The 18,571-nt window shown below is 50.9% G+C and overlaps 1 long non-coding RNA gene across 1 annotated transcript; it reads right to left on the minus strand.

The window, feature by feature from the left end:
• Positions 1–3,524: 3,524 nt before the first annotated feature.
• Positions 3,525–8,394, minus strand: LOC131840432 (uncharacterized). The gene is made up of 4 exons (XR_009357344.1): positions 8,288–8,394; positions 7,734–8,170; positions 4,917–5,151; positions 3,525–3,829 (listed from the first exon to the last, which is right to left on the minus strand). It is a non-coding gene; the product is annotated as an uncharacterized LOC131840432 (long non-coding RNA).
• Between the last annotated feature and the right edge of the window lie 10,177 nt (positions 8,395–18,571).

Consider the following 18,571-nt stretch of genomic DNA (forward strand, 5'->3'; position numbering starts at 1 on the left):
GGGGAGGGCCACTTGCTTCTTCAATTCTTTGCTATGGGGACACTTGGTCTGAGAAGACAGTACAAGCCCCAGAGACTCATAGGTTGCCTTTCCTTCCTCCTGGGCAACTCTTCTTGGAAGGGGAAAATTAGAATCATTATGTAAATATAATGTATAGAAAAACCTAGCCAACATATTGTGAATATTTAAATTTTAGCTTTCTTAATATTTAAGTATTATCTAAAACAAAAAAATTAAATTTTGTTCATTCCTGCTTATTCATGCATTTTATTTATTATTAAAAAAAAAAAAAAAAAGTGATGATGGCTTGGCCTAGTGAAATAGTGTTTTGTCCAGGGAAACACTGTTAGGCAATCTCAAGAGACCTCACAGTGAACATTCATTACCATGAAGAACTCACCTTGATCAGGGTCTGACCATCATCCCCACCCAGGAACTAGATTTTATCACAACAAGGGAAATACCATCTCTCTAAGTCAGGTTTATAATGACAAGGTTCATAAAACTGAGCTATAAAGCCATAAAGTTAAAATACTAATTTTCAATAAGAATAAATGGTCACCATGACCAAAATACAGGAATCCACACAGCCAGCCTTTCCTTCCTTTGGACAGACTCCTTTCATCTGCAAAGCCAAATAATGCCCAGGGATTTGCCGAGAGATCACAAAATCTGAAAGCCTGTGTGAGGTTTCTGTCAGTTACTAGGGGAAAAGTCCTACACACACAAACAATAGCGTAAGACACTGTTATTTAGTGCTTCCTCTAGCTGGGTTCTGTACCCCTTATCTCACTCCATCTTCACAGTAGCCTTATGACATAGGTATGGAGAAGCTAGTTAGACAGTCAGTGATAGGGCTGAAATTTCAGGCTCAAGGTTGTCTGGCGCCAAGTCCAGAGCTTTCAGTCCCCACCTCTACTCCAAGTAAGGAAATAAGGAGTGAGAAGGTGATAAGTTGGAGAACTTCTTGAACCATTCCCATTTACCAAACAGAAATTGCTATGAGAGCCAGAGTACTGTGGTTTATTCTACAAATGAGGTGACCCGATCACACTTTTTACCAGGCCACTAACTCAGGGATGATACTTCCATTCCCTTTCTTTTTGACTGCCCAGGGCTGGATGTCAGAATGAGGGTATCCATTCAGCTGCTGTAACTAGTCCCAAAGGGAAACTTGTCTCTCTTACATCAGCAGTTCAAGTGAAACTGTCCATTGTTTGGTGCCAGGCCCAGGCCATGACTGCACAAGGGTACAGCCTCATTCATGTGGCCAAGGAAGGCTCCCAACCAAGGTCACATTCCAGCCAGAGGCATTGGGGAAGAGAGAAGGTAGAAGACAAGTCCTTCTCCTTTTAAGGCTACGACTTGGAAGTTGGACACATTATTTCTACTCAGGATTGTGGGATTGTACCTTTGGGCACATGCACTTATCTCCAAAGAACGCTGGGAAATATACTCTGCCCAACTAAAAATTCTTCCAGAGGTGGGACTATCAGTTTCTACTATAGTCTTTGGAATAAATGAAGTACATTTCCAACTGAAGTATAGATAAATGGGTACAGAGGTAACATTAGGTTTAAAAGGGCGGGGGGCCTGGGTGGCTGAGTGAGTTAAGCCTCTGCCTTTGGCTCAGGTCATGATCTCAGGGTCCTGAGATCAAGCCCATGTTGGGCTTTCTGCTCAGCAGGGAGCCTGCTTCCCCCTCTCTCTCTGCCTCTCTGCCTACTTGTGATCTCTCTCCCTCTCTCTGTGTCAAATAAATAAATACAATCTTTTTTTAAAAATTAAAAAAATAAATAAAAATAATTTTTTTAAAAACCTGCATTAAATGAATAGCCCCCAAAGAAGTATTTTCACCCTATGCTGCCCCAGCTGACTTCCTACAAGCTTAGCAGAGTTCTAACCCAAAGCCTTCTAGTCTTCCCCACTTCCTCTTGTCTTACAATGCATTTTTTGCCCCACCCTTTCCCCTGTGATATAATAATAAACCAGGTGACTGACGTAGTGCACTCAGTAAAACATACAGGACACCGTAGATGCCCGAGATGCAACAATGAGCCATGTGACCTGGCCCCATGAAGCCAAGGGTTTTAAGGGGGGGACACAAATGTGTGAAAATGGAATAATCACCAGAAAGAGAGGTCCCTAGGATGGGACCAACAGAAGGATCTGATCCAATCAGGAAGGCGGAAAAGCCCCTCCAGGAGCAGGTTTAACACGAGAAGAGGTAGGGGACCCTTCAGGTAGAAGAAGAAAAGCATGCAAAAGGCCCTTTGACCACCGCTTCCCCCTCCCTCTCCCTCCCTCTTCCTCAGCCCCAGAGCCCTTCTGGTTGATTTCTGTAGTATTAGTTACTAGTTACTGCACCATATTTCAGCCATCTTTCCAGAAAAGCGTGGGCCCTAGGGGCCGAGCAATTTCCCTGATAAAATTCTGCCCTCTAGCCCTTGAACAAGAATGTAGTGTTTGAAGACACAAGGTCAGGGAAAGCTGGTCTCTGCTTAGAGAAGCTGCTTTACAGACTCAGGCCCAAAAGTCAATCCAGGAAGAAGAGCAAAAGGCTTTAGCAGTACCAGACATGGAAGCTTCTGAAACTCTCAGGACATGGCCCATCGTCCCTTAATTATCCTCAGATATTTTAAAGGTTTCCCTTGATTATCCACATAAAGCAAATCTAGTGAACTGTGTCACAGCCCTGTTCCTTTGAGCGTCTGTCGTTTTGGTTATGTGGGTGTGTTCATTCTAAGCCTCTAGATGATGCCAAGTGATGCTACCAGCAGATGAAACAGGAACTACAGAAGTGAACTCAAGTCAATGACATCAGAACAGAGAAGGGCCCAGGCTTAATGTCACAGAGCGGCTCCTGCCAAAATAAAGCACCAAGCCTTTAAGTCATGAGTATGACTTTGGACATGTTTTAATGCATGCACACAGCAAGCTCAAAGATGTTTGGGCTGTCTCTTTCACTGTTTTTCATAATGACCTGGAGAGAAAGAGCAATCAATGAAGTCCTCTACGGCCAATAGAGTATTACTATTATTACTAGTAACAGAATCAAAATGCACAAAAATACTCTTTTATTTTTTTAAAGATTTTATTTATTTATTTATTTATTTGACAGACAGAGATCACAAGTAGGCAGAGAGAAAGGGGGAAGCTGACTCCCCGCTGAGCAGAGAGCCCGATGTGGGGCTCAAGCCCAGGACCCTGAGATCATGACCTGAGCTGAAGGCAGAGGCTTTAACCCACTGAACCACCCAGATGCCCACCCAAAATACTCTTTTAACTTAAAAAATGTGTAGGGTGCCTGGGTGGCTCAGTTGGTTGGGCAACTGCCTTCAGCTCAGGTCATGATCCTAGAGTCCCGGGATTGAGTTCCGCATCGGGATCCCAGCTCCACAGGGAGTCTGCTTCTCCCCCTGCCTGACCTTCTGCTCTCTCATGCGCTCTTCACTGTCTCTGTCTCAAATAAATAAATAAAACATTTAAAAAGAATATGTAGAAATAAAACTGGATGTGACCGATCATGCAGCTCAGGAGAACTGGGTAAAATAATTCCACCTTGTTATGCCCATTTTCAAATGGTTCGAAGTCCACAGGGGGGGTCTTCTAGGATGACGACAGTACTCCCTCCTCCCTAAAAGAGGTGTTCTTAGACTCCAAATCTGTTCCATTTAGATTTCAGTATGGTTGCTTTCTCTCTCTTCCGTACTTTTCTATTTACCTGACAAAAAGTATCTCAGGTAGAAGACAGCCATGGATTGACGAGGATTCAGTCAACCTCAGTGTGGTCTTCCCGGTCCTCTTCCCTCTCTTTGCCCTCAGCCTTCTAAGAAACAGAGAAAGCTGGTTATGGAATCCGTCTTCCCGAACTTACACAATGGCTCCCAACCCTGGGGTAGAGAATGTGCCAGAATGCCCTGGCTTGGTCTGGGATGGAGATGAGGGGTACAGAAATCAAACCATACACATTCCCCCAGAGGCCTCGCAGGTCCTGATGGGGGTGTGTCCAGCCCTCTGGGGGGTTGAGACGGAAACAGAGTTGCAGACCACTGATAAAGGACTGTTAATATTCTTGAATTGTGAGCTTCTCCTAGGCAGGTGTAAAGTAGCTTAAGATTCCGTTTCTAAATTTCTGGGCATGCAGGAGGCACTCAGTAAACAGTAGCTGAAAACACGCACACTGAGCCTGGCACCTTCCAGCCAAAGGAAACCTACGAGGTGGATGTTTTAAAAATCAAGCTCAGGAGACAGAACCAGACTAGGAGCCAAGGCTGGCACTCGTGAAAACTGGAGTGTCCACTCACAGGGGGACCAGGCAGCACGATGTGACAAAGGAGCTGAAGCAGGGCCCCTCCTCATTGTGTTTACAAAAGCTGCCTGGAGAGGAATCTTAGCTTGGAAGAGCACAGGTTCTATAGCCTGTTCCAGAGTGGGAATGGATTTGTCAGATGAATCGGACAAAAGCGGGCTGGAGAGGTAGAAGGCACCAGCTAACCTCTAAAGAACAAAACCTGTGAATCTGGGCTCAGAGCCGGTGCTTCCTGGCCCTGAGGGACCCAATGCCCCATTTTGAAAACAAACATTTTAATTTCTTCTTTTCTCCCCTGAATCAAAATTCATAGATAATGTGGTTAGTGTCTCCACAATTTTAAAAATCAATGTAATACTATAACATAGGAGAAATCCAGAGCAAAGCGATTTATGATAAAATAGTAAAATTCCAACATAAATACTCGGGAATTTTTAACTACGCTTGAAGACAAGATGCCTCCTCAGTTGAGTACCATTCCATTGGGGACCCCTACTTTAGCCCAGTGTAGCCCCCCAGGTGGCTGAGCTCCCCCAGGACAGCCAGCTGGCTCCTCCCAGCTCCACTGTGGATAGAAGCAACCTGCCTTCTCCCAGCAACTCACCCTCTGGCAGTAAAAGCAGGGGCAGGAGAAGGGACCCAGGTTAGCTCATTCTGGCTCCACAACTACTCATGGAGCATATGCAGAGACACGTGCCAGTGGTGATGGAGCAGCTCCTTCCATGGCAAGACTTTCTGGAAGTCCTCGGTTATGCATAGACAACGACAACCCGCCACTTCACTCACAGCTCACAGCGTGTTGCTGGCTTCCTGCTCAATGATGCTGCAGAAAAGGAAGCCTGGGGCGGGGTGCGGGGTGGGGGAAGTCAGCTGGAGAAGGAAGTTTCTAGTAAATGGACATCACTTAATCCTAGGCCAGCATGGATGAGCAAAGGCCAGGTTTCTTTACATGTCTCACTTTGGTGCTCAGGTTGCTTTTTCTTCACCTTCCTGGTCACTACCTTAGCAATGACATCTAACTATATTTCAGACCCCCAGCCCTGCTCATCTAAAAAACCTGGCAATGAGATGAGGCTGCATCCTGAGAGCTCACTCCCCGCCCCCCCCTTGCCATTGTGTGGCAGTGGGGTGGAGGGGACAGAGCATGTCAAATTCTGACCCTGCAGTCTACTGGCAGCGTGACAGCAAAGTACTCCGGTTCTCTGCACTTCCATTTCACATGGAATGAAGACTTAAAGACCTACTCTGGGGGTGCCTGAATGGAGTCGTTAAGCATCTGCCTTGGGCTCAGGTCATGATCCCAGGGTCCTGAGACTGAGTTCCACATCAGTCTCCCTGCTCCGTGGGAAGCCTGCTTCTCCCTCTCCCACTCGCCCTGCTTGTGCTCCCTCTTTCACTGTGTCTCTGTCAAATAAATAAATAAAATCTCCCAAAAAAAAAAAAAAAAAAGACCTTCTCTGGTGGGTTACACTGAGCATTAAGCAAAATTACTACTTTAAAAAAATAAAAAGGCACCTAGCCAATGCAGAGAACCCAGGAGACCTCAGAAAAATGGTTTTCCCCTCTCAAGCACCTGAAAGGTAGCTGAGAATGGCAAGGAAAGCAGGGGGCTAGGAACCCCAGAAAATCCTTTCAAGTCTAGATCTTCAACATGAGACTCCGTGTCACAAGATGAAAATATTGACACTGTTTTGAGAGAATTGACACACGTGCTCAGTGACACGCTGCCTGGGTTTGTCCCACGGCTCCCCACTAATCCCAGTGATGTCATCCCACCTCCACCTCCCTGCCCTTGACCCAGGAGCATGCGCAGGTGTTCCACAGGAAAGCCAGCTGAGGTGTTTATTGTGCCATCTGCTGCTTCGTCCATTTCTCCTGAAGTCACCCTGTGTTAGTGAAGGGAGAGGGACTACCGCCTTCCTCCTAGCATCTGGTATCCTCTCTACTAAGGAAATACTGAGTTAAGCTGGTCTCAGTTTAAAGCAGTTGGGAAGGCTGGGCAGGAGGGAAAGGTCCCTACAGCAGCATCTTATCTCTATCACTGTGACTCCTCCCGAGCCTTTTTCATGTCCCACAATTCCCTGTAAGGCTTGGACCCACTTGTCCCTGGAAGTGGGAGATTGGGTCTAGCGACCTTGAAAGCTCTTGGCAGGGCTGGGGACCAGCAAGTCCTTCTGGGACAGAAGGTTAGGGATGCCGGGGAAGCTCTTCAAGGACCAGCCAGCTCCAGGGCCACCCAATACAGCGAGTTGAGCAGGTAGGGAAGCGAGCTGAGGCAGGTGGCAGCACGGAGGTCTGCAGAGCCCATCAGTTGGTTGGAGAAGATCAGCTGGCAGAAGCCGCAGCAGACAGGCTGCCCATCATGCTGTAGCACAGGTCCAGCTCCGGGGTGACTCTCCGGCAGAGGAGAGATCCCACCCCACCCAGACCTGTGTCACCCACAGCCAATCCTACCCTGCTGGGGCCAGGTCGTGCTGCGCCCTCCCTGGGTCTATCACCCCTAGAACTTGAGGCCTCTGCCCCTGGGTAGGGAAGGAGCTGGGTTCTCTAAACCCAGAGGCAGCAGCTACTGGTGCTTCGGGTCGTGGGGCAGCTCTCCGCTTTGCCCGGGCCTCCCTTCCCTGTTTTCCTCACAGTTACCTGCCTGAACCTGGAGAGTGACCACCAGACTAAACCCTCAGCTTAATGTAGCTTCTGATGCCCCAACAGAGCACGTGCAGAGGCCCATCCTCCCAGCCCCAGACCTGCCCCCTCCGCAAGCCCACCACCCCATCATTGGGCCTTGCTTTCAGTGTCTAGAGAACTGGTCTGGACCTTTACTCCCAGAGAGACCAAATGCATGCTACTACCCCTCATGGAGACTCCATTTTCTCATCTGTAAAATAAAGGTAACTGTCCCTGCCTAGCCCACTTCTCAGGGCTAGGGAAGGATCACACAGTAGAAAAGAGCTTTATACCGGGCAAAGGCCCTGCAGAGATCCTTCATTATTCAGCCCTACTGGCTCTGTGAATGCTAAGTGGCCTGAATCCCCCTGATGTGGCCTACAGGACTCTCCCAGCTTTGGGATCTGGTCAGTAGTGCCTCGGAGCATCTTCCTTCCTCCTCTTCCCAGGACCCATCAGCTCACTGGCCCTCAAACCCATCTCCTGGGGCAGCTCATCAGGCTGTCCCTATTTGCTGATCACAGCTGGCTATCAGTCAATAAACAGGCCTGCACATCTCAAGGTAGGTTAAGGGAGATGGAGAGACGTACCACCAATCAATCACCCCACAGGCTGAACTCGGCTCTTCTGGGGCAGCCCGCGGCTGTCATTTGGAACACACACCAGCAGAGGGAGCCAGCAGACTAGGACAGCTGTGGCCCTGCAGCGGTTGGAACTGGGCTCAGGAACCTGGGACTGAGCCCTTCAGCACGCTCACCTGAATCTCCTTCTCGGTGGGATTGATGACTTGCAGCCCATAACTGCTCCCGTCCATGTGCCTGCTGCAAAAATGGCTATGTGACCCAGGAGACCTCCGAGATGCAGGTCCAACCTCTCTTGATCCCTGTGGAGGTCGGAGGGCACTCTGCGGCCACCCAGGGAGGGTGCTGGGCTGGGGTTGTCACGTGTGTGAGAGGACACGCCTCCTGAGTCCGTGCTGAGTGGGTAAGGAGGAGGGGCCTAGAGGTCACAATATGACGCAAGGGGCCAGAGGGATCCCCAAACCCAGTTTAGCAAGGAAGGCCAGCCTGAAACAGATCGTGATTTCCAGACCACAGCACAGGACCCTCCAGCCCTCTCCCCTCTGCGGGCTGGGCTCTCACTGGTACAGCTCTGCCAGGCACGCGTTCAGCCTCTTCAGCTCCTTCCTCCGCTCTGAAAAGTGGACAGGGGACAGTGAGGGTTGGGGGGGTGGTGAGTGACAGCCCTAACTACCTTTGTCTTTCCCAGGCCCAGTTCAACCTGTGGCGAGGTCACCAGGGGTCAACATACCAAGCTGTGCGCATAACGTCCTTCACCTCTTCCTTTCATTGAGTGAAACTCCACCCAGAGCAAAGCAAAGACAGCAGAAGTCCTGTGGGGACCTGTGAGGAAGCCAGTCAGGGCGTCAGGTGACCCACCCAAGGTCACATGGTCATGACTCAAACCCAAATCTTAGAACAAACCCGAATTGTTTGGGCTCGCAGCTGCTCCTGACCCCGAAGATACCAGTCATTCCCAGGTGGGGGAGTGGACTGTCCACTCTCTGAGAGTCCTCAGCTGATGGGGACGGTAGAGTCAGGTGGGGAAGGAAGCCTCAGACTACGGAAACACCACAGCACTCTGGTGTCAGGACATAGGAATTTGAGTCAGCCTTGCCCTTTCTGGCTGTGTGACTTTGGGTAAGCTGCTTAACCTCACTGGATCTCTGTTTCCTCAGGGATAAAGGAGTTCCGCTCTGGTGAAGCACAGAGTGGACAATATTATTAAGGTCACTACCAACCCCCAACAGGAAAGAAGACGAGATGGTGAAGGGCAGGCCTCTGCACTAGCCACCCGTGCCCCCCTTCCAGGCCCCTTCCGCCAGCCCTGAAACTTCTTAGACTTGAGGAGGTCCCCAAGGATGCGGTCCCCAACATACAGGATATCCTTCCCCCACACCGCAAGCAGCTCACGGACCACGTCCAAAGAGCCTGCCCCATGACGGAGGGCTGGCTTGCTCACAGCCCCTCTTGCCTGGTGGGCAGGCTGGGGACAAAGGGACATGGGTTCTTAGTAGGGTGCCTGTGGAGGCAGGGGAGGAGGGGCGAGGTGGGAGCTGGTACCTCCAGAGTGAACCGCCCAGGGCTGGTGGGGCCCCGTGTAGATGCCCATGTGGAGCTTGCCTGAGCCCTGGAGGGGCAGAGGGGTACCCTGGTCAGACAGAGCAGGGCGATGGGACCAGCTGGGGTAACCATGGGGGTGAGGGAGGAAGGAGGTGAGAGCCCTGAAGAGTCCCCTTGTTCCCTGTCTCCAGGGACCGACAGAGCAGCCAAGAGGCAGCTGCCAAGGGCAGATCCAGCCTCAGAGGCAGGCGCCCTCCCCACAATGTGGCCCACCGGTCAAGGTTCATGGGGCCTCAGCAGCTCCCTACCCGCCATCACTGTGCTGACCCATTTCAGCACCGTTCCCTCAGCAAACAAGCAGGGCTATTGTGTGTCTACCACAATCAGGTCGAAGTCAGACCTCCAAGGCCTGGCTGAGGCCTCAGCCTATGGGGCAGGCATGGGAGAGCATGTGCGGACACATGGAAGCAGTCTGGGACTCCTGACCCTGACACGTGTCACAGCTGCTCCCCGGTCACCCATCCCCTGGCCTGCCTTTCTTGGCGGGAGCACCTGCCCAGGTTCAGCCACGTTCTGCACTGGTGAAAGCTTGCCCGCACTCAGGTCACAAGCCATCCGTGTGCTGGGGTTCTGACCCCCAGCCCTGCGGCACCCCTGGCTCCCCAGCACCTATGACCAGGACCATCCCGGCACAAGGAAGTGCTCAAAAGGTATTGATGAAGGCACCAGCACAAGGAAATGCTCAAAAGGTATTGGTGGAGGCAGGTGTTGGCTCTTGTGCTGGTTCTCACAGTTCTTGCTCACAGCACTGGGGCAGAGACCCAGGGACACAGGACCTGAGCACAGTGGCAGCTGAGTGCGAGCCCTGCTCACCCATTTGCCTGCCAGGGACTCTGGGGCTCACACACCCCCGCCCCCCAGACGTCTGATTGCCTCTTCATGGCTCCTCCAGGGCCGTAAGTGGTCTTCCTCACCCCTCCGGGGCCCTTCCTTGGCCTGGCTGAGGTCACCCACCTCTCTGACTCCCTCCAGCCAGGCCCATACATGGGAAACGCCCCTCCCACACTTAGTTCTCTCCAAAGGGGAGGACCAGACATGGGCGAGGCCCTCAGCACTGTGGCCTGGCCTGGCCCTCCCTGCCTTTGGCACAGGCTCTCCAGCCAGGCACGTGGCACTCACCTCACAGAGGCCAAACAGGCAGGTCCAGATGGCCTGGCAAAGACAGGGCAAGGATCAGGGCACCGAACTGGGCGGTGCTGGGGGCCACTGCCTGCCTCTGCCCTCACCCTGCAGGACACACTGGGGACTACAGGAACAACATCGTGAGAAATTGTTCAGTCCACTGAGACCTTGAAAGGCCAAGAAATGGAAAGCAAAATGCCAACCAGACCCAGAGGGTAGCAGGGTCTTGGCTCCTCCTGACCCCTTCCTGCTCCTGCAGGGCCTCAGTTTCCTCCAGCAGCCAGAAAGGAGGCTGTTCTCTGGGCTCCGATGGCTGAGGGCCATCCCCCCACCCCACCCCCACACTCACATCCGTGTAGTTGTAGCTGCTGGTGGTGGCCAGAAGCCCTTTCCCATCCCCCTTCCTCTTGCCCAGCAGGGGGGGGATTCGCACCTGGAGCAGAGGTAGACAGACGTCACTTCCGGGGGTGGAGCCTCTCCCAGCTGCCCGTGGGATCCCTTTCTCGGCTCTCAGCCTCCCAGGCACGGGGCTCCAGGCCGGGCAGGAAAGTCTGTGAGCACAGTTAGCCTACAGAGCTCTGGCCACATCTCGAGGAGGGAGTTAGGGACACAGCCCCGCTGCCTGAGGGAGGAGAGGGACAAAGGGACAGGCCTGGCCATGACCCACTCATGTCCTTCTCCACATACTTGTCGAAGTCCTGCAGGGTGTTCTCCCTCAGACAGCCCTACAGGTGGAGCAGAGGGGAATGTGTGTGTGTGTGTGTGTGTGTGTGTCCCCGACCTGCCTGCAGGCCTGGATCCGCAGTCCTCAGCAGGCAGAGGAGTGGAAACTCTAAGGGAGTGGAAGCCCTCAGGGTTGGCCCAGCAGAGCCCAGGGCAGACAGAACAGGGGTCCTGGGGTCCTGGGCCCTCACCGTTGGGTGGACATTATCCATGGCCTCACGCAGGTCCTGGAAGAGGCTTCAGAACGACATGAAGAGGTTCCCATGCTGATACCCAGTGTCACCGCTGGGGCAGGCTGTGAGGCCAGGGGAAGATAATATGGAGGCCTGAGGTGACCAGGAAGCCTGGACCCTGCATCAGAGTCATCCCTTGAACCACACTGAGTTGTGTCCCAGCTCTGCTGGAAGGGGCATCACCCTAGGCTGTGGGTCATCCCTTGGAGGGGGAGCCTGTTACAAGGTTGGGCACCGGCCTTCAGTGAAAGCCTTCCCACTGAGCTCCTAGAGCCCCTCAGGAGGGCTCTGTGCTCCTTGGCAGGGACCCTATGTCAGGGCATGGGCCCTGGGCAGTGGCAGTGGCAGTGTCCTGCTGGTCACCCAGGGCTGGACAGGGCATGGGACGTACTTGGTGTAGCGGGAGCAGCCAGCAAAGAAGTCCCCCAGGTAGGCATGCAGGGAGGGGGCGTTGGGCATTTTTTACTCCTTGGGTGAGTCTAATGTACAACAAAGCTTCAGAACCTCACTTTTAAAAAGACATTTAACAGGGGCGCCTGGTGGCTCAGTCGGTTCAGTGTCGGGCTTCGGCTCAGGTCATGATCCCGGGGTCCTGGGATCCAGTCCCATGAGGGAGTCGGCTTCTCCCTCTGCCTCTGCTCCTCCCCCCACTCATGCTCTCTCTCTCTCTCTGTCTCTCTAATAAATAAAATCTTTTTAAAAAACTGTCAAACCCTATAAATATAATAATAAAATACATAAAAAGACATTTAACAAAGCAAGCCAATGTTAGACACGGTGCGTACACCTGGAGGCTGAAGTCACCCCATTCTTGGGCCTTGGGAATTTCATCCCTCACGGAAACACCCAGCATTTCTCGACAACTATGTCTTCATTTTCTCATTTGACGTTCACCTCCGCCCTGTGCTGTGGATGTTACTACTATCGCCATCCTTTTCTCTTTCTAGAGGAGGAAGTTAAGGGCTTGCTCTAGAAACCTCTGCCACCACAAACAATGCCACCCCCCGCTCTCTGGGAAGGTTCTGGGGGAAACATCCCTTTGCTGCTGCTTTCCCTGCAGTCTGCCCCAAGTCTCTCAGTCATGGCCCCATCCCAGTTAGTGGGGGCGGAAGAGGGAGACAGTCACTCCCTTTTGGGGTCATTGATCCCTCTTCCACTTGGCCTACTAGCCAGAGGGAGAGCAGGGATAAGAACAGAAATCCCTGGGGCGCCTGCAGGGCTCAGACAGTTGAGTGTCTGACCCTTGATTTCGGCTCAGGTCAGCATCTGAGTCCTGGGATCGAGCCCCACACCTGGCTCCATGCTCAGTGGGGAGTTTGCTTCTCCCTCTCCCGCGGCCCCTCCCCCGCTCTCTCTCTCTCTCTCTCTCTCTCTCAAATAAATAGATCTTTTTTATTTCTTTCTTTTTTTTTTTATTTGACAGAGATCACAAGTAGGCAGAGAAGCAGGCAGAGAAAGAGGGGGAAGCAGGCTCCCCGCTGAGCAGAGAGCCCGATGTGAGTCTCGATCCCAAGACCCTGAGATCACGACCCGAGCCGAAAGCAGAGGCTCCAACCCACTGAGCCACCCAGGCGCCCCATAAATAGATCTTTTTTAAAAAAAAAATTTTTAAAGGGGCGCCTGGGTGGCTCAGTGGGTTAAAGCCTCTGCCTTCAGCTCAGGTCATGATCCCAGGGTCCTGGGATCCAGCACTGCATCGGGCTCTCTGCTGGGCGGAGAGCTGCTTCCCCCTCTCTCTCTGCCTGTTTCTCTGCCTACTGTTTGTCAAATAAATAAATAAAATCTTTTTTAAAAAAATTTTTTTTAATTTTTTTTAAAGACTAGAAACCTCTACAGTTTCACTGGGCCAGGAGCTCTGCTCCAGGTAGAAAGGAGTGGAGGACAACAGGGAGGGGTGAGGGGCCAGATGTTTTTGTTGGGCCGGTAAGTCCTCTGCAAGTCTGGCCACTATCTCCTGTTGAATCAGGCAGGACGTGGCAAGAGCATGGGACCCAGGCTGTCCACATTCCGGGGATGACAACCCCCTCCGCACGGTGTCTGTGGTCAGCGGTCACTCCCCCGGAGGAAAACCCAGCTTCATGCATATCCAGTCACACGGACAACTTCCATTTCCTTCGAATCCTCTAATCCTGAGAATCCATCCTTTACGAAGTCAGCTGGAAAAGAGACAAAACTAGATGCAAGAAGGCGACTCATGAGAAACCATCGGCCCCCTCAGTGTCCAGCCGCAGAGCACATCTGTATCATCAAACAGCTGGACAAATCTGACTAACTCTGGTTAAGAAGATGAACCCCCAAACCACTTAAGACAGACTGCCACACAAGAAAAAGAGGCAGAAAGCACCAGCTTGACCACCATTTACAAAATGCAAACGCAAAAGGACTGGAGAAAATAACTCAAAATAAAAAACAGCTTAATGTGTGTGAGGCACCCAGGGGCCTGGTCAAAACACCGGGTCATATTTAATTTCTTGTCTTTAGTATCTCAATTTTCTGATAGATGGCTTGATAATGGGGGGGAAAAAAACCTACATGAAGTGACATAGAAACTATGTTATGCCAAATGAAAATAGCAGAATATGAAATGCTATGGAATTAATATTTATTGTTTTAAGTAAAACTTCTGTTTTGTTTTGTTTCCGCATTTCATGAACACCTGCCCCTGAACACTGAGGACTAAACCCCCTGATGGTACCACCCGCCACATAAGCCAATACCTAGCACCCTGGTCCTGAGCATGTGATGCTGCCCATGAGGTCCAGGGGCAGCCAGCCAGAGGGACAGGGGAGCTCCTCTGTTAGGGATGAGGGCAGTTTCCAGAAGAAGGTGATGTCTGCCCGATTTTGAAAAGAATAGGAACTCCCTGGACAGACTGCAAGAAGAATTCCTATAATTCTTGGAAGGGGAGGGGTGCAGTGAGCCCACACCTCTTTCTAGGAGACCCAGAGAGGTAGGGGAGAGGAGCAAAGCTGGATTGGGAAAGGTACTATGTCCCACTAAAAAGCTTGGCCTTGACCCTGAAGGTGGTGGGAAACCCTGGGAGCATTTTGAGCAGGGTGAGAATACGATCCCCTGTGGTTTAAAGCTGCGCCTTGTGACAGTGCCAATGACTGGGTAGCTAGGAGCCAGACTGGCTACTGAGAGGGTCCCACAGCAGCCAGGCAGGCGCTGGGCCATGCCTGAATTTACAAGGAGTGGAGGGGGGAGGCTGGCCAGAGAGTCAGTAAGTTAGTTAGGACCTGGGGACGGATTAACTGGAGATGATCCTAAGGAAGGAAGAAGTTAAGATCCTACAAAACCACAGGAGTAGGAGACACCAACCCAGGATGGCAGCAGGAAATGAAGGGACTTGTTGGGAGGGTATAAGGTGGGGAATGAGTTCTAGGTCTACAAATCCTCACCTGAAGCCCAGGCATCCAGATATGTTTCAGAATTCAAGGGGTGCCTGGGTGGCTCAGTCAGTTAAGCATCTGCTTTGGCTCAGGTCATGATCCCAGGGTCCTGAGATCAAGCCCCACATCGGGCTCCCTGCTTGGTGGGAAGCCTGCTTCCCCCCCTCGCACCCCCAATGCTTGCGTTCCCTCTCTCACTGTCTCTCTCTGTCAAATAAATAAATAAAATCTTTAAAAAAAAGAATTCAAAATTTTATGAATTTCAGAAAGTAATACATCATTTACTGTATATATGCATGATCATTCCCTTGGTAAGGTCTGGAACAACGGCCCATAATCAAACACATTGACATTCCGGCAGCCAACACATGAATATTCATTCCCACGAAGTGGTTATATAAAGACAATAAACAAGTTCATGTCAGGGCCTGATCAAGGCTTGCCACCAAATGAGTCTGGGAAATCCTTTCAGTCTGGGGATCTAGGGACTGTGAAGGAAGGAAGTTATATTAGTATCTGTGGTAGCTAAGGACCCAAGAGGGCCCTTCAGGAGAGAGGAGAGCTGAGGACAAAGGCCTAGGAGCAACTACGTGAGGACAGAGACAGCAAAGGAGGCTAAGAGGGGGCAGCCGGATTTGTAGGAGAGAAGGAGAAAGGGAGGGGGTAACATGGGGGGAGCCATGAGCAGGGACAGTGCCACAGAGAAGCTCCAAATGTCCCCTACATATGGCAAAGGTAGGTCACAGGAGACCCGAACTGGTGAGATGTCCCTGGCAAGATGGCGGCAGCTGAGTAGAAGCAGAGGGTAGGGAAGCAGGAGCAGCACGAGAGAGGGTTCCCTTGCAGGAGTCTTGGCCTCAAAAGAAATGAGATAGGGCACAGTAGCCAGACTGATGGGCAAGAAAATATGGTGGAGCTGCCAGGTTGGGGCGTCAATGAGCAATAAAGAGGGTGAAGGAAGAAAAGTGGGTTACAGAGATGATGTGTGTCCGCCAAAAGAATGGATAAATACATGGTGGTGTGTTCTTCCAATGGAATTAGCAGACGAGAATAAACTATGCTGGGGCGCCTGGGGGCTCAGTGGGTTAAGCATCTGCCTTCGGTCCAGGTCATGATCTCAGGGTCCTGGGATGGAGCCCCGCATCGGGGCCTCTGCTCAGTGGGGAGCCTGCTTCCCTTCCTTTCTCTGCCTGCGTCTGCCCAGTTGTGATCTCTGTCTGTCAAATAAATAAATAAAATCTTAAAAAAAAAAAAAAAAAAGTTGAGGATGATGGAATTTAAGGTCGCAGATGTGGACAGTCAGGGAGATGACAAGGCCCAAGGGTTGCCTTCCCAGGCAGAGCTGAAGCAGGTCCAAGGGAGCCTGATGGAGTCTGGGAGGGGAGAGGGCTCTGTGCTCCACGGACACAGAAATCACTCAACAGGTGGCACGGATTGTGAGACAGCTCCCACAACTCCTCTTGCCCATGGATCACACTTCAGGAGTTAACTGACGGGCTCTGCTCTCATGAGGCTGCTGGTCCCAGCTGTCCCTTCTGACTTCCAACTCCACCGCAGTTCCCACTGGGCAGGACTGCGGACACCGCACCCGCTACCACTCACTCACAAGGGACACGCCTGGATAAAGACGTTAGCAAAACCATACGCAGGGACTGGCCCTTGCTGACCCTATTTATAATTAGGCTGGGTGCAGGCTCCTTTTTCCCTTGGATGGAGTTCCCAAACTGGGAGACTTTGGGCTCTCATGCAAATGAGATTTCTGAGAATTCTCCCTCCTCCATCGGGCCCCCCGCCAGCCCCTGGGCCCCGCACCGTCTGACACAGAGCTTTCCGAGAAGGCCCCCGGAGACCGAGGAACAGAAGCTGCCAGGCTGACCAGCTTTTCTCATCCCAGATTGCTGTCAACCTCAAATGGTCAGAATGTTTACGGAGTCTTACTATTCTCTTCCATAACATAGAAAATAAAATCTCCTCCATAAAAAAGAGGTCTACAGTTACTTTTTAAAGGAGACGTGCTGAGGGACGTGAAGGGAGCTGGGGCAGGGTGACAGGTCACAGATGTCTCAAATCCAGACGAAGCTAAAGGCAGGCAGAGGCACAGCACAGCCCAGGAGGCTCAGAGCTGCGTCTCTGGGGTTCTGGGCCCGGCAAGCTGAGCTCAGTGCGAAGATTCTAGGGCGGCAGGAGACTGACCTAATTAAACACCCGGCCTTATTCTTAGACAAGGAGCCCCAGTTAAGGTCCCTGGGCAGCCACAGCGCAAAGGCACAGCCCTCGAGGTGACCGGAATAATTCTTATTTTAAATAGCAGTTACTTTGGATTATGAAAGCAGTCCATACTCATCATAGAATATGCGGAAAATACCGAAAGCACAGAAAAGAAAAGGCGAGCCAGAGAGAACCACTATTTTTGCTTACTTCCTCACAGTCTCTTTCTATACATATCTACATGTTTGACACTTGGCGGAAATGCTTATTCGCATGATGTAAGTGAAACAAATCTACAGAGTTATGGAGAGCATCAACCCGTATTTGTTATATAAATGAAGATAGTCCTATGGATAGAGTTCTGCGTCGTGTTTCTCTAGGTCAGTATTAAAATGTAAACATCTCCCCCATTCATTAAATATGCAGCTACTCGATTCTCGTGGCTACATACTATCCATCATATAGAAGAAACGATTACCTTGTGACGGGGCATTTAGATTGTCTCCAATTTTTCAAATAACTCTATTATGGACTTCCCTGCATATCTCCGATTATTTTCTTGACCTAGATTTCTAGAAGTAAAAATTATCGTAGGACTCATTATACAATGCCAAATGGCTTTCTGAACATTCGAGGCAACCAGTCCTGCTGCTAGAAAGTATGGGATTCCGTAGTGGCCCGTGGCATATCTTGGTTCCTGTAATAATAATCAGACTTCTTTATCAATTGGTGGTAAATCCAGGTCAAACCCAGAGGCTGCTCTTAGGGAAGCAGTTCCCCAGAACCCTCTTGGACCCAAGGACTGTGCCCAGCACTGTTGCCCAACATAAATCAGTTTTCATGAGTTGAGGCTGCTGGAACAAACAATCCAGAGCTTTCAGGGCTGATGACAAGCAAGGTTTATTTCTCACCTACATTACTCATGACATATGGATCAACTGTGGCTTTTTTTCCCAAATGTCTTCTGGTTCGGGTACCCAGGCTGACAGACCAATCCCTTCCCCCACCCCGTCTCCATTCCCTTGTCCAAAGACAAAGACACAGAGCAAAAGCCCACCCTGGCTCAGGAGACTCCGAGCCAGGGGGTGTGGTAATGCTGGCCCCACACCCCCGCTCACTTCCATTTGGCCCAGGGAGATAATGTGGCCAAACCTGATGCCAACGAGGGGACATATCCACTCCTCCCATGGGGACATGCTGAAGGTCACCTTCAAGGAGCACAAAATCCCCTACGGCGTAGACAGAAAATACCTGGAAACAAAATTACAATTGACCACAGCCGTGAGCCCTCAGAAACAAGGCTGGGTATTCGTCATCACCTCAGGGTACTGAATCTGACATCAGGAATGTTCCAGCAACCAGAATCCCTCCTCATGCTGGAAATCCCCATGCCCTAGAAACCTTTCCCCAGGGGCTGATGAAGAGGATCATCTAGGATTGCCTTTTGTGCAAGTACAAGAAAAAATACATGTGTATGTGTGTGTGTGTGTATTTAGGTGTATATATTTATAGGTAGCTCCATTAAAAATAATAAAGCTATATGGTTAAATTTTTAAAAGGCAAAAGAAGGGGTGCCTGTCTCGTTCAGTCAGAAGAGCATGTGCTCCTTGATCTCAGGGTCATGAGTTCAAGCCCCACATGGGGAATAGAGATTACTAAAAGAAATAAATAGATAAATGGCAAAAAAAGAAAAAAAAAAAAGCTATAGCAGGCTACCATTTTTTTTTTAAGATT

The sequence above is a fragment of the Mustela lutreola genome, chromosome 9 (assembly GCF_030435805.1).
Source record: "Mustela lutreola isolate mMusLut2 chromosome 9, mMusLut2.pri, whole genome shotgun sequence".
NCBI classification, from domain to species: Eukaryota; Metazoa; Chordata; class Mammalia; order Carnivora; family Mustelidae; genus Mustela; species Mustela lutreola.